General features: G+C 55.8%; 3 long non-coding RNA genes across 5 annotated transcripts; all 3 read left to right on the forward strand.

The window, feature by feature from the left end:
* Window positions 1–630: 630 nt before the first annotated feature.
* LOC135408267 (uncharacterized) lies at window positions 631–2,940 on the forward strand. Its single transcript, XR_010427440.1, has 4 exons — window positions 631–717; window positions 1,186–1,581; window positions 1,686–1,782; window positions 2,592–2,940. It is a non-coding gene; the product is annotated as an uncharacterized LOC135408267 (long non-coding RNA).
* Window positions 2,941–6,792: 3,852 nt separating this feature from the next.
* On the forward strand, window positions 6,793–7,586 carry LOC135408269 (uncharacterized). Its single transcript, XR_010427444.1, has 4 exons — window positions 6,793–6,986; window positions 7,091–7,162; window positions 7,252–7,325; window positions 7,539–7,586. It is a non-coding gene; the product is annotated as an uncharacterized LOC135408269 (long non-coding RNA).
* Window positions 7,587–8,769: 1,183 nt separating this feature from the next.
* LOC135408268 (uncharacterized) lies at window positions 8,770–9,527 on the forward strand. 3 transcript variants are annotated; one of them, XR_010427443.1, is made up of 4 exons: window positions 8,770–8,927; window positions 9,041–9,102; window positions 9,196–9,252; window positions 9,350–9,527. It is a non-coding gene; the product is annotated as an uncharacterized LOC135408268 (long non-coding RNA). The 3 variants fall into 3 exon arrangements; XR_010427442.1 differs by having other exon boundaries at window positions 9,196–9,245; XR_010427441.1 differs by having other exon boundaries at window positions 9,041–9,252.
* Window positions 9,528–11,340: the final 1,813 nt, after the last annotated feature.

Below are 11,340 nucleotides of genomic sequence, written 5' to 3' on the forward strand. Positions count from 1 at the left end.
TGCCAGTCCTTTTCCCCGATGCATCCCACTCCCTCCCTAGAACATCCAGTCCCATCCCAGTTCCCTCCCCAGTGCCCCTGACCCATCCCCAGCCCTCCCGTGACCTCAGTCCCTCCCCAGGGCATCCCGGTTTTTTCCACCTGTGCATCCCAGTCCCATCCCAGGCCCACTCCCCAGTCCTGTCACAGTCCTCTTGCAGTCCCTCCCCATCCAATCCCAGTCCCTGCAGTGGCTTTCCCGTTGCTCCCAGTCCCTCCCCAGTGCATTCCGCTCCTTTCTCCCATGCATCCCATTCCCATTCCAGTACCATCCCAGTTCCCTTCCCAGCCCCCTCGCAGTCCCTCCCTGCTCCCTCCCCAGTTCCCCCAGTCCTAGCCCAGTGCCACCAGTGCTCCCAGTCCCACCCCAGTGCCCCCACTCTCATCCCAGTCCCTTCCCACTTCTCTCAGTGCAAGCCAGCGCACCCATTCCTTCCCAAGTGTCCTCCTGCAGTGCAACCCAGTCCTTCCCCAGTTTGCCCAGTTCCATCCCAGTCCCTTCCCACTGTCCTCAGGCCCATCCCAATTCCCTCCCCTGTGATCCCTAATTAAGGTGTCTTTTACTCCGTGTTCCCAGGCTCCCTCTTTCCCTTCGGTCTCTGTGGGTGTGCCGGACGCCTCTGGCAGGACTAACCCCGGGGCTTTTATGTCCACCGTGCTGTGCTGTGTGTGCCTGCAGGTAAGAAAAGCTGGGAGTGCAGTCCCTCTGCTTTGATTGCTGTGTCTCTTGGGTAGTGATTTTGGAGGGGAATCCCAGAGCGATTTGGTTTGAAGGGGACCTTCAAAGGCCAGCCTGCCTTCCGTGGGCAGGGACACCTTCCCCTCTCATCCTCAGCTGGATGCTCCCAGTCCCATCCAGCCTGGCCTGGAACACTTGCAGGGATGGGGCAGGCTCAGCTTCCCTGTGCAGTGTGCTCTAATATCTCTCCCCTGTCATCAGGAAAAATGTTGTCAGCGTGTTTTGTTCAACGATGGTAAGCAAGGCCCGGGTGAAAATGACTTTCTGTTAGGTGCAGAGGGAAATAATTATCCTTTGAAGTCAAATGTATTCAGATTTGCACGAGTCTTGTCTGCCTTCTGTTTGAATTGCTTCCTATTCTAGGCAGTTGTTTTAAATTAAACTTTTATTTTGTGTCTCCCCCTTCAGCATCCTGTCCAAGACCAAGCTACCTTTCCTCGTGGGAATGGACTGGCCGGGCTTTGGCAATCTGGCCCCTCGAAAGTCTTAAGTGACCTCTTCCAGCAGGGGAAGACTGAAGCAAGGGGTGCCAGAAAGAACTGGAGTTTCTGGAGAATAAAAGCTGGAAGCGTGCCCCCGAAAATCCCCAGCCCCGGGTGGTCAGTGGTCTGACTTGCACGGACCGGTGGCCTTGGCCAGGAGCGGTCCTGTGGGAAGCGGCTTTGCCCAGCCTGTAATTTTAATTTCCATTGGCTGCTTGGCAAAGCCCCCCTGGGTGAGCCCCAGTGCCTGGCATGAGCGGAGCGGGCTTCCAGGGAGGTATTCAGCTGGTCAGCATCAGGAACCATACTAACTGAGGCCTCGGTGAGTGCTTTTTGTGTGACTGGACAGTGAAGCTGTCTGTGTGAATGACCTGGCTAGTGCTCGGTGTACTCCTAATTAAAGTGTCTTTTACTCTGTGTTCTCAGGCTCCCTCTTTCCCTTCGGTTGCCATGGGTGTGCCGGACACCTCTGGCAGGACTAACCCTGTGGCTTTTATGTCCAACGTGCTGTGTGTGCCTGCAGGTAAGAAAAGCTGGGAGTGTAGTCCCTCTGCTTTGATTGCTGTGTCTCTTTGGTAGTGATTTTGGAGGGGAATCCCAGAGCGATTTGGTTTGAAGGGGACCTTCAAAGGCCAGCCTGCCTTCCGTGGGCAGGGACACCTTCCCCTCTCATCCTCAGCTGGATGCTCCCAGTCCCATCCAGCCTGGCCTGGAACACTTGCAGGGATGGGGCAGGCTCAGCTTCCCTGTGCAGTATGCTCTAATATCTCTCCACTGGCATCCTGAAAAATGTTGTCAGCGTGTTTTGTTGGACGACGGTAAGCAGGACCTGGGTGAAAAGGACATTCTCTGAGGTGCTGGGAGAAGGAGTGGGAACGGGAGCGTGCTGCGGAGAAGGAAAATTCCAGGGGGTGGGTGCCAAGAAATTTGTCCTTCCCTTGCCCTGTGCTCTGCACTTAGCAATGGGTCAAGTGCAGAAGTTTCCTGGGGACCCTGGGAAATGATGCCGGGTCTGCTAAGAAAAGTGGGGCCAAAGGAGCAGGACCTGGGTCTGCGAGCGTGGGAGAAACAAGGACCGGGTCATCCTCTGCCTCCAGGAGGGAGGGCAGCAGGAAAGGCCACGGACTAAAGCACTGAAGTGCCGTTCCCCAGGGAGCCCCTGCCCAGCACTGAACTTGCTTGTGCACTTGCTGTCCCTTTCCCAGCGGAGCCGAAGCGTCGGGTGCGGGTGCCGGGGGGATGGAGCTGCCAAGGACAAACTGGGAGGGTGTTTGCAAAGGAAGGGGGGAGAAGGAGCTCTTGATGTGCTTTTTTTACTTCTTCATCCCACAGAATTGCCACGAGAGGAAATACTTCAGAGGGGCTCCCCTCCAGATAAGCCCTGAATATGCCAGGAGGTTTCAGCTGGGAGGAAAGGAGCTGTGGAAGAAAAGCAGCCTAAAAATAGCCAGCGGGGATCATCAGGTTTTCCAGGCAAGAAGAACAAGGAGAGAGATGAGGGAATCGGGTTCCAATTCCTAATGATTTGGTGGGTGCAGGAATGATTTCTGTGTGTTTTCCAGTCCCTTTTGATTCCTGAGATGATTTTAAAATGATGGCTTTAGCAATCAACTAAATCGGAGATGTTGTTTTTGAGAGGAAATGATGCCAAATAAATGCAGAGTTTTGGGTCAGTTTTTGGGATGATTTGGGTCATTTTTTGGGGTCAGTTTGGGGTCACTGTTTGGGGTGATTTGGGTCAGTTTTGGGTCAGCTTTTGGGATGATTGGGGTCAGTTTTGGGTCAGCTTTTGGGATGGTTTGGGTCGGTTTGGGGTCAATTTTTGGGGAGCACTGGGTGCTACTGGAGTTTGTTGGGGAGCACTGGGTGTTTACTGGGGAGCACTGGGTGTTACTGGGGGTTGTTGAGGAGCACTGGGTGTTACTGGGGTGCACTGGGGAGCACTAGGTGTTACTGAGGGTTGTTGGGGAGCACTGGGTGTTACTGGGGAGCACTGGGAGAGCAAATTAAAAATAAAGGGAATAAAAAATAACCGAAATAAAAAAGGAAATATAAAATAGAAAAGAAAATTTAAAAAAAGGGCAAAAAACCTAAAAAGGAAATAAAATGAAAATGAAATAAAAGAGAAAAAAAAAAAAAGAAAAAAAGAAACCCCTTCTTGGGCACCCCGTTTCCTCTCCTCCCCCCCCCCCCCTCCGAACCGTAAATTGCGGGGTCATCACCCCTCAAATGTGAGAAGGGGACCCCAAAATGTGGGTGAGGGAACCCCAGGGAGCCGAAAAAGTGGAGGGGGAGCCGCAGTAAGAAAGCGAAGCCGGGCGGTCGGGCGGCGGGGTGGGGGGAGGGAGCCAAGATGGCGACGCCGGCGCGTGCGCAGTCGTTGGAAAGACGCCGGCGATCACGTGGTAACTGAGGGCAGCCAGGAGAGGGACCGGCGACGCATGCGCGGTGGCTCTCGTGCCGGTGCAGCGCTCCCTGGTCGAGTTAAGGGCCGGTTCCGGCGGCAGGGCGGGACTCGCGGTCTCCCGTCCCTCCCGGGGTGTGTGTGGGGGGAATAACATGAAGATTTTTTGGGGTGAAAGCGCAGAAATTAGCGAGGAGGGACGCTAATTTGGGTAAACCCGGTCCCCGGAAGTAGAGAGCGACCGGAAGTCCTCCAAGGCCCCGTCCCAGAAGTCCGCCAAGCCCACAGTAAAGATGGCGCCGCCAGGACCGGAACGACCACACTAAAAATGGCGGCCCCTGCCCGGAAGTTTGCCCCGACGCCACACTCAAGATGGCGCCGCCAAAACCGGAACTTAGCCGAGGCCACACTAAAGATGGCGGCGAGAGGCCCCCTCGCTTTAGAGAGGTGTCTATCCTGTTGCCTGACCTCCGCCGCGACCCGGACCCCCGCCCCGCGCCCGCAGCGCCGTCTCGCCGCGCCGCTTCCCGCTGTGGGGACGAGGCGGGGCGCTCGGCGGCGCCGGGCGCAGGCGGCAGGTTCGTGGGCGGCGGCAGGCACCGGCGAGGGCAGCCCCCGTCTCGGCGCCTCGGCGCGCGAGGACCTCAGGCGCCCACGCCGCGCCGCCCGCTCGCCCCGCTCCGCTCCCGCTCCCGCTCCCGCCCCCGCCGTGCCCTGGAGATGCTATCGGGGCTGCGCCGCCGCCTTCCCCCCCGGGAGCGACCCACGGCGGCAGATCCGACGGAAATCGTCCCCGGGGTAAGCTGGGCGCGGCGGGCGGGCGCGGCCGCCTGTGGCTCCACCCGTCCCTCTCTCCCCTCCCATGCGGGACAGCCCCAGGTGTGGGCAGTGAGGCTGACAAAGAGGCGGGACAGCCCCAGGTGTGGGCAGTGAGGGTGACAAGGGGCGGGCCGTGCTCGGTGGGGCCCTTTTTATGGGGAGCTTCTGCAGGAGAGCAGTCGATCCCAGGGAATCTCTCAAGCAGTGATGGTGAGAGCATCTCGCAGGGGCTCGGGGAAGCACCTGATGTACCCGGATTATCGCTCGAGGAAGGTGCCGAGGGATGAGCCCTGTTCCAGGAAGCAGCGCAGGAGAGGGGAGCAGCGCACGTGGACAGGTGGGAGAGTGTTGGGGTGCAGAAAAGATGCAGCTCAGACTAGGGGAAGACCTTGGAAGTTTCTTTTATTGATACAAACGTGCAAAGCAGAGAGTGAGGTGGAATATAAACACTGTAGGTGCTCGGGCAGGTGAACCAGGACTTAGGAGAGGAAATCGCTTTCCTCAGCACCTAAAGTTCCAATTGCCTCTCTCAGGAGCAGTCGAGAGGAGTTTCTACTTTGGGGCTGGTCTCCAAAGGTAGGCACCTGAAACTGCTGTGGGAAGCTTACTGCCGTAACCAGACAGTAATTTCCCCTGATATTTTAGCTACTAAACCCAGTGAGTTTTATTTCCTCTGTGCAGAGCTCTCCATTCTCATTTTAAGGCTATTTTCCCCGGTCCTCACCGCAGGACAGCGGCTCTTTCCCGGTTCAAACCTCGGCACAGCCACCGAACCGGGCGCGGGTCCGTGGAAGCACTTCCTGATTCTCGTTATTACCTCACTCCACATCCCCCATCGCGAAGCACCCCGGGAGCTCAGCCCAGCAGCGCGGGAGGGTCCCGGCAGCCCCGGGGCTCCTTGCGGCCCCCTCCGCGCCTCGTTCCGGTACCGCCAGGCTCACCCTTGTCCCGCAGGTAGGACGCGGCCACGCCGCGCTGCCCCAACCCCCGCCGCGCCGCTCCCCTTCCCGGCGCCGCAGCCCGCGCCGCGCCGCTCCCCTTCCCGGCGCCGCAGCCCGCGCCGCGCCGCTCCCCTTCCCGGCGCCGCAGCCCGCGCCGCGCCGCTCCCCTTCCCGGCGCCGCAGCCCCCGCCGCGCCGCTCCCCTTCCCGGCGCCGCAGCCCGCGCCGCGCCGCTCCCCTTCCCGGCGCCGCAGCCCGCGCCGCGCCGCTCCCCTTCCCGGCGCCGCAGCCCGCGCCGCGCCGCTCCCCTTCCCGGCGCCGCAGCCCGCGCCGCGCCGCTCCCCTTCCCGGCGCCGCAGCCCGCGCCGCGCCGCTCCCCTTCCCGGCGCCGCAGCCCGCGCCGCGCCGCTCCCCTTCCCGGCGCCGCAGCCCGCGCCGCGCCGCTCCCCTTCCCGGCGCCGCAGCCCGCGCCGCCCCGCTCCCCTTCCCGGCGCCGCAGCCCGCGCCGCGCCGCTCCCCTTCCCGGCGCCGCAGCCCCCGCCGCGCCGCTAACTCCCGCCATTGTGCTCCAGTCCCTCCGCTCCAGCCCCTGCCCGAATCCAATACCAACCCTAAATCTAATACCAACTATAATACCTGCTCACGTTAGGAGTCCTTTTCTCTGTCAGGCTCTTTACCTATCCTGATTTTAAGTCAGAGATGCAAACCAGGTGCTGCTGCTCCCAGAGCCTTTATACTGTCTTGGATTGGGCTGCTCCCTTTCTCCCGGGGCCTCAAGGGAAGGGAGGTGGGCACGACCAGGGGTATATTAACCCCAGCCTTTGGTCAGGGAAGTCATTCAGCAGGCAGGCTTCAATGGGATAAGAGCTCTCCCTTTCTTTCATTTAATGGCACTTCTCAAGCTATTCCTGCTTTATTAAAGCATCAGCTTTGGTATCCAAAGAAGCAGAGCTGTATATGGTAATGAAGAGGATTACACTCACATGCAGGGTTTTTAAATTTAATAACTTGGTGTTGCTAAGCTGCTTTTATAATTGGTTATCTCTTTTTCTTTTCCTTAGGAGCCTTGCATATTTTGGGATTTCCTGATCATCTCAACTGCAGTTTGGCATTTTTTCACCAGTGTTATCCAGTCCTCAGGTGAAGCTGCTCTGTGTTGAAGATGCTACAGACACTCAGGTTTGCAAGTAGTCAGTGGGGGGTTACAGCCCACAGATGGAGTGAGGGCTGGGGTGCCAGTTAGGAATTGCTAGGGGTTTTTTGAAGGTAGTATGGGTGGAAAGCAGTGTCCAGGAGCCCCCTAAATGCCTGTGAAGGCACCCACTGACTTTTCAGATGTGCTACTTAAGTTTTTTTCTCATTCACCCAGATATTCTGTGCAATTACAGCTGCAGTCTTTGGCTGCAGGCAGTGACCCTGGGTGGTTTGCCTAAAGAGAAGGGAGACTCTTTGAGCTCTCCCCATCTATCTGGGTGACTTTGGTTAGGGTTTCTTTACCATGTCAGAGGGGTAGGGTGTAAAGCAGAGTTGAACAGAACAGAGGCCAGAGGAGCAGAGCAAGAAGGTGGGTCATCACCTGACATCAGCACCAAGATGTGGCTTTTAGCTCCACGTTTACTTGTGTGTTAAGGATTTTGTTGTTTGGGTTTGTTTTTTCTTTGTTTTCAGCTGCAGAGCCCTGGGCCCAGGAGGCTCTAGGCACTGGAGGGGAGGTGATCCAGGTGAGTCCCGGTGAGCAAGGTGAGCATTGACTCCAGGACAGAACTAGATGGTCTTTTACAGGTGTTGTGGTGAATCTGTGCACATGCTTTGTTTCTTGTGTTTTCCAGGGGTTCTGCCACCTTCTAACAGACAGTCCAGTGCTTCAGGGCCCCTGCTGGTAAGAGGTCACTGTGGAGGAGAGGTAGGTAGGAGCTACCCCAGCAAAGGCATCCTTTCAGGCAGTATCTCAGTCTGTACATTTGCCTTTGGCTTTTTTACTTTGCAGAGAATGTGTGCAGCCTGAGAGGGCCGGAGCCACCTGCCAATTAGGTTTGATGGTCTTCAGCTGTCCTTGTGAGTAATCTCCTAGTACTACGAGGGTCATCAATTAAGGCTGGACCTTTCCCAGTTGCAGGTGCCATCCAGCCTGCCTTTGGCAAAGGAGGAGCATTGAGGTTGAGTCGGGGAGGTAGGGAGTAGGTGCTGGCGTCTCCCTTACTTTCAGAAACACCTATAACTTTTTTTCTCACTCCCCCAGGTACGGCACATGGTGACGGCAGCAGCCTCTGACTGGGATCAGAGCCAGTGGCCTGAGAACCTCTCAGCTCAGGGGAGGGTGAGTAGCCAATTGCAGGGTTATCTCCCACGTGCTGCCCAGCTCTTGTGTCAGTTTCTGTTTTCTTTCTCGTAGCCAACCGAGTCAGTGATCACAGGACCCTCTGAGCCAGCCGGGCGTCCTTCCTTCACATCGAAGATGGATTCACATCCCCAGCTGTGGGAAAGATAAGTGGAGGACTCCCACCTGGAGAGGGGATGAGAGCTGGGTCCAGTTTTATGGTTAGGAGGGAGGGATTTTCAAATGAGCCCAGGGGAAAGGGTCTGCCCTAACAGGCCCTTGGCACACATAGGAGGAGCAGTTTACTTTTCATCATGGAGTAGGATGTGCAGGGCAGAGCTGTTCAGGTCTGTGTCATGTCCTTTGTCCAGTCTGTGTTTCGTGTCTTACTATTCACAGTCACCACATCTTTGCTTTCTGCCCTCAAAGCTCTTATCTGAGGCATCATTCCTAGGGTCTTGAACCTCTGCACTGCCCAGCCCAGTGCCCATACCATCCGTTCTTTGTCTCACTAGCTTGGATGTGCATCAGAATCGCATCTGAGAAGTGTCAGGTCAGGTGTCTTTTACAGCCTCCTTACAGGTTGTATCGGTGGCTGTGCTGTGCAGTCACCTCTTGTAACCGCCTGGGATTTCTGAGAGTTTAAGAAGATTCTGAACATAGCCTTGTCTCCCATCCATCTTAGCAATTTTGTAGGCAGTTCTTGTCCCAGGCCATTCTGTTAGAGTGTCTTTTCAGGCTCCCCAGAGCCTCCTCCGTTCAGTCTCACCGTATCCTCCGTCTTCTCGTGCGGCAGCACATCCATTTTGGCGTCGTTCCTTTCTCAGAGTTCTCTCTCCTGGTTGCACCACAGCACTTGTCTGGAAATGTGTCCTTGGAGTTTGTGTTGGGCCTGGAACTGCTCTGCCCTGCAGTGTAGACTTGGGGGTAGGTGGAGTAGAAAGGAGACTTCCCGGTTACCCTGTGGATAGGCTTAGGCACTGAGGACCTTAAAGTTAGGTCAGTGTTTGTTTGTGCAGGTTATCTTTGGACCCCAGAGGGCTTGTCTAAGGAGAAATTAGAATTGCACAGCAGCTAAAGTCCCCCTGTATATATGGCTGACTTTGGTAACTCATTTCTTTGCAGTGTCAGAGGGACTGGATGTAAAGCAGAGATGAACAGAAGAGGCTGGAGGAGCACAGTCAGAAGGTGGGTTGTCATGTGAGGTCAGAGCCAAGACATGACTTTTGGCCCTAGGGTTACTTGATCATTTGGATGGTTTGGTGGTTTAGTTTTGTTTTTTTTATTTTTTTTTTTTTAAGATGCAGAGCCCTCAGCCCAGCAGATGACAGGCACCAGAGGGAAGGTGAGCCTGGTGAGCAAGGTGAGCAGTGACTGCAGGACAAAACTAGCTGCTCTTTTGCAGGTGGTGTACTTGTGGTGAATCTGTGTACATACTTGTTTTTTTGTTTTCCAGGCAATGCACCGACTTCTAACATACAGTCCAACGTGACGGGGACCCTGCCTGTAAGAGGTCACGGTCAAGGGGAGTCAGACAGAAGCTGCCATGGGAGCAGCAAACTCTTGGGCAGTATCTCAGTACTCACACTTGCCTCTGGGTTGTTTTGCAGGAGACGTATGAAGCCTCACAGGGCTGAAGCCAACTCACAGTGAGGTGACGGACACGGTTTGGTCCTCTGGAGCTGTCCTTGTAGGTAATCTCCGAGTATTGAAAGGATCAGCAATGAAGGATTGAGCTTTTTTGATTGCAGGTGCCATCCAGCTAACCTTTGGGAGCAGATGAGCGTTGGAGGTGAGTCGGGAAGGCAGCAGGAGGAGCAGGAATCCACTGCAGCTATAGAGATGCCCTCTAATTTTGTCTCTCTCTCGCTCATGTGTCCCAGGAGATGATAGCACCTTGTCCAAGTCTGGTCAGAGCCAGTGACACGAGGACCTGCCTCGGTGACAGTGAGTAGAGGGATCCTGGGGGCTGGGGCCACGTGCCTCAGTACTCAGATCTGAAGTCTGGTATTCTTTCTCGCAGTTGACTCCGAGTACTCTGATGATGGCAGGAACCTCTGAGGCAGCCCAGGTGCCCGTCCTGTGCAACCAAGATGGATTGGCATCCCCTGCTCTTGGCAAGATAAGTGCAGGGCAAAGCCCCAGAGAGGGGTTGGGAGTTGGTGCAAGTCTGTGCCTCGCCTGGAGGGATTTTTGCAATTATTCTGGTGCAGGGGGTATCCTGTGACAGGTTATTTGGACGCATCAAAGGAAGGGCTTACTTTTTATCATGGGATTCCTGTGTGCAGGGCAGAGCAGTTCTGGTCTGTGTCACATCCTTTGTCTCATCCCTCTGTTTTGTGTCCTTCGTCTCTTAATTGTGTCACATGGTGTGTGTGGTCACAGGTGTGGGGTGTCTCACTTGGGGTCAGCCTGGACCTGCTCTGCCCTCCTCCGTGGATCAGTGGGTGGATAGAATATTTCTCAGAGTCTCACATGAACATGTCAGTTCCCTTAGACAGTGGAGCCGATGGCTGTCCAGTCTGTGAGCAGGATGGTCTTGCGATGCCCTGCTTGGGTGTATAGAGTCCCGACTGGGTAGAGTAGGAACCAGTGTCTAGGATGTAGAGGTTTTTGGCTTTCGTTGTGAGCAGTCCCTGAATGTTTGAGAGCTGAGTGTTTGAGCATTTGCCCATTTCATTTGCAGGGTCGGTCTTGGGAGCAGCTGAAGAGAGAGGAGCCTTGTAAGCCTTGTAGGTGAGTTGGGGAGGCAGCAGGAGGCGTGGGGATCCACTGCAGCTTTAGAGATGCCCCCTAATTTTGTCTCTCGCTCACTCAGGTATCCCAGAAGATGACAGCACGTTGTCCAACTGTGGTCAGAGCCAGCGACCCGAGGACCTGCCTCGGTGACAGTGAGTAGAGGGATCCTGGGGGCTGGGGCCACGTGCCACACTACTCAGATATGGTGTCTGGTTTTCTTTCTCGCAGTTGACTCCGAGTAGTCTGATGATGGCAGGAACCTCTGAGGCAGCCCAGGTACCCCTCCTCTGCATCAAAGCTGGATTGGCATCCCCTGCTCTTGGCAAGATAAGTGCCGGGCAAAGACCCAGAGAGTAGTTGGGAGTGGGTGCAAGTGTGTGCCTGGCCTGGAGGGATTTTTGCAATTAGTCCGGTGCAGGGGGTATCCTGTGACAGGTTATTTGGACGCATCAAAGGAAGGGCTTACTTTTTATCATGGGATTCCCGTGTGCAGGGCAGAGCAGTTCTGGTGTGGGTCATGTCCTTTGTCTCGTGCGTGTTTTGTGTCCCATGGTGTGTGTGTGGTCACAGGTGTGGGGTGTCTCACTTGGGGTCAGCCTGGACCTGCTCTGCCCTTCTCCGTGGATCAGTGGGTAGATGGAATATGGCTCCGAGTGTCAGGTGAACATGTCAGTTCCCTTAGACAGTGGAGCCGATGGCTGTCCAGTCTGTGAGCAGGATGGTCTTGCGATGCCCTGCTTGGGTGTATAGAGTCCCGACTGGGTAGAGTAGGAACCAGTGTCTAGGGTTTAGAGGTTTTTGGCTTTCGTTGTGAGCAATCCCTACATGTTTGAGAGCTGAGTGTTTGAGCATTTGCCCATTT

The sequence above is a fragment of the Pseudopipra pipra genome, unplaced genomic scaffold (genome assembly GCF_036250125.1).
Source record: "Pseudopipra pipra isolate bDixPip1 unplaced genomic scaffold, bDixPip1.hap1 HAP1_SCAFFOLD_279, whole genome shotgun sequence".
NCBI lineage: Eukaryota > Metazoa > Chordata > Aves > Passeriformes > Pipridae > Pseudopipra > Pseudopipra pipra.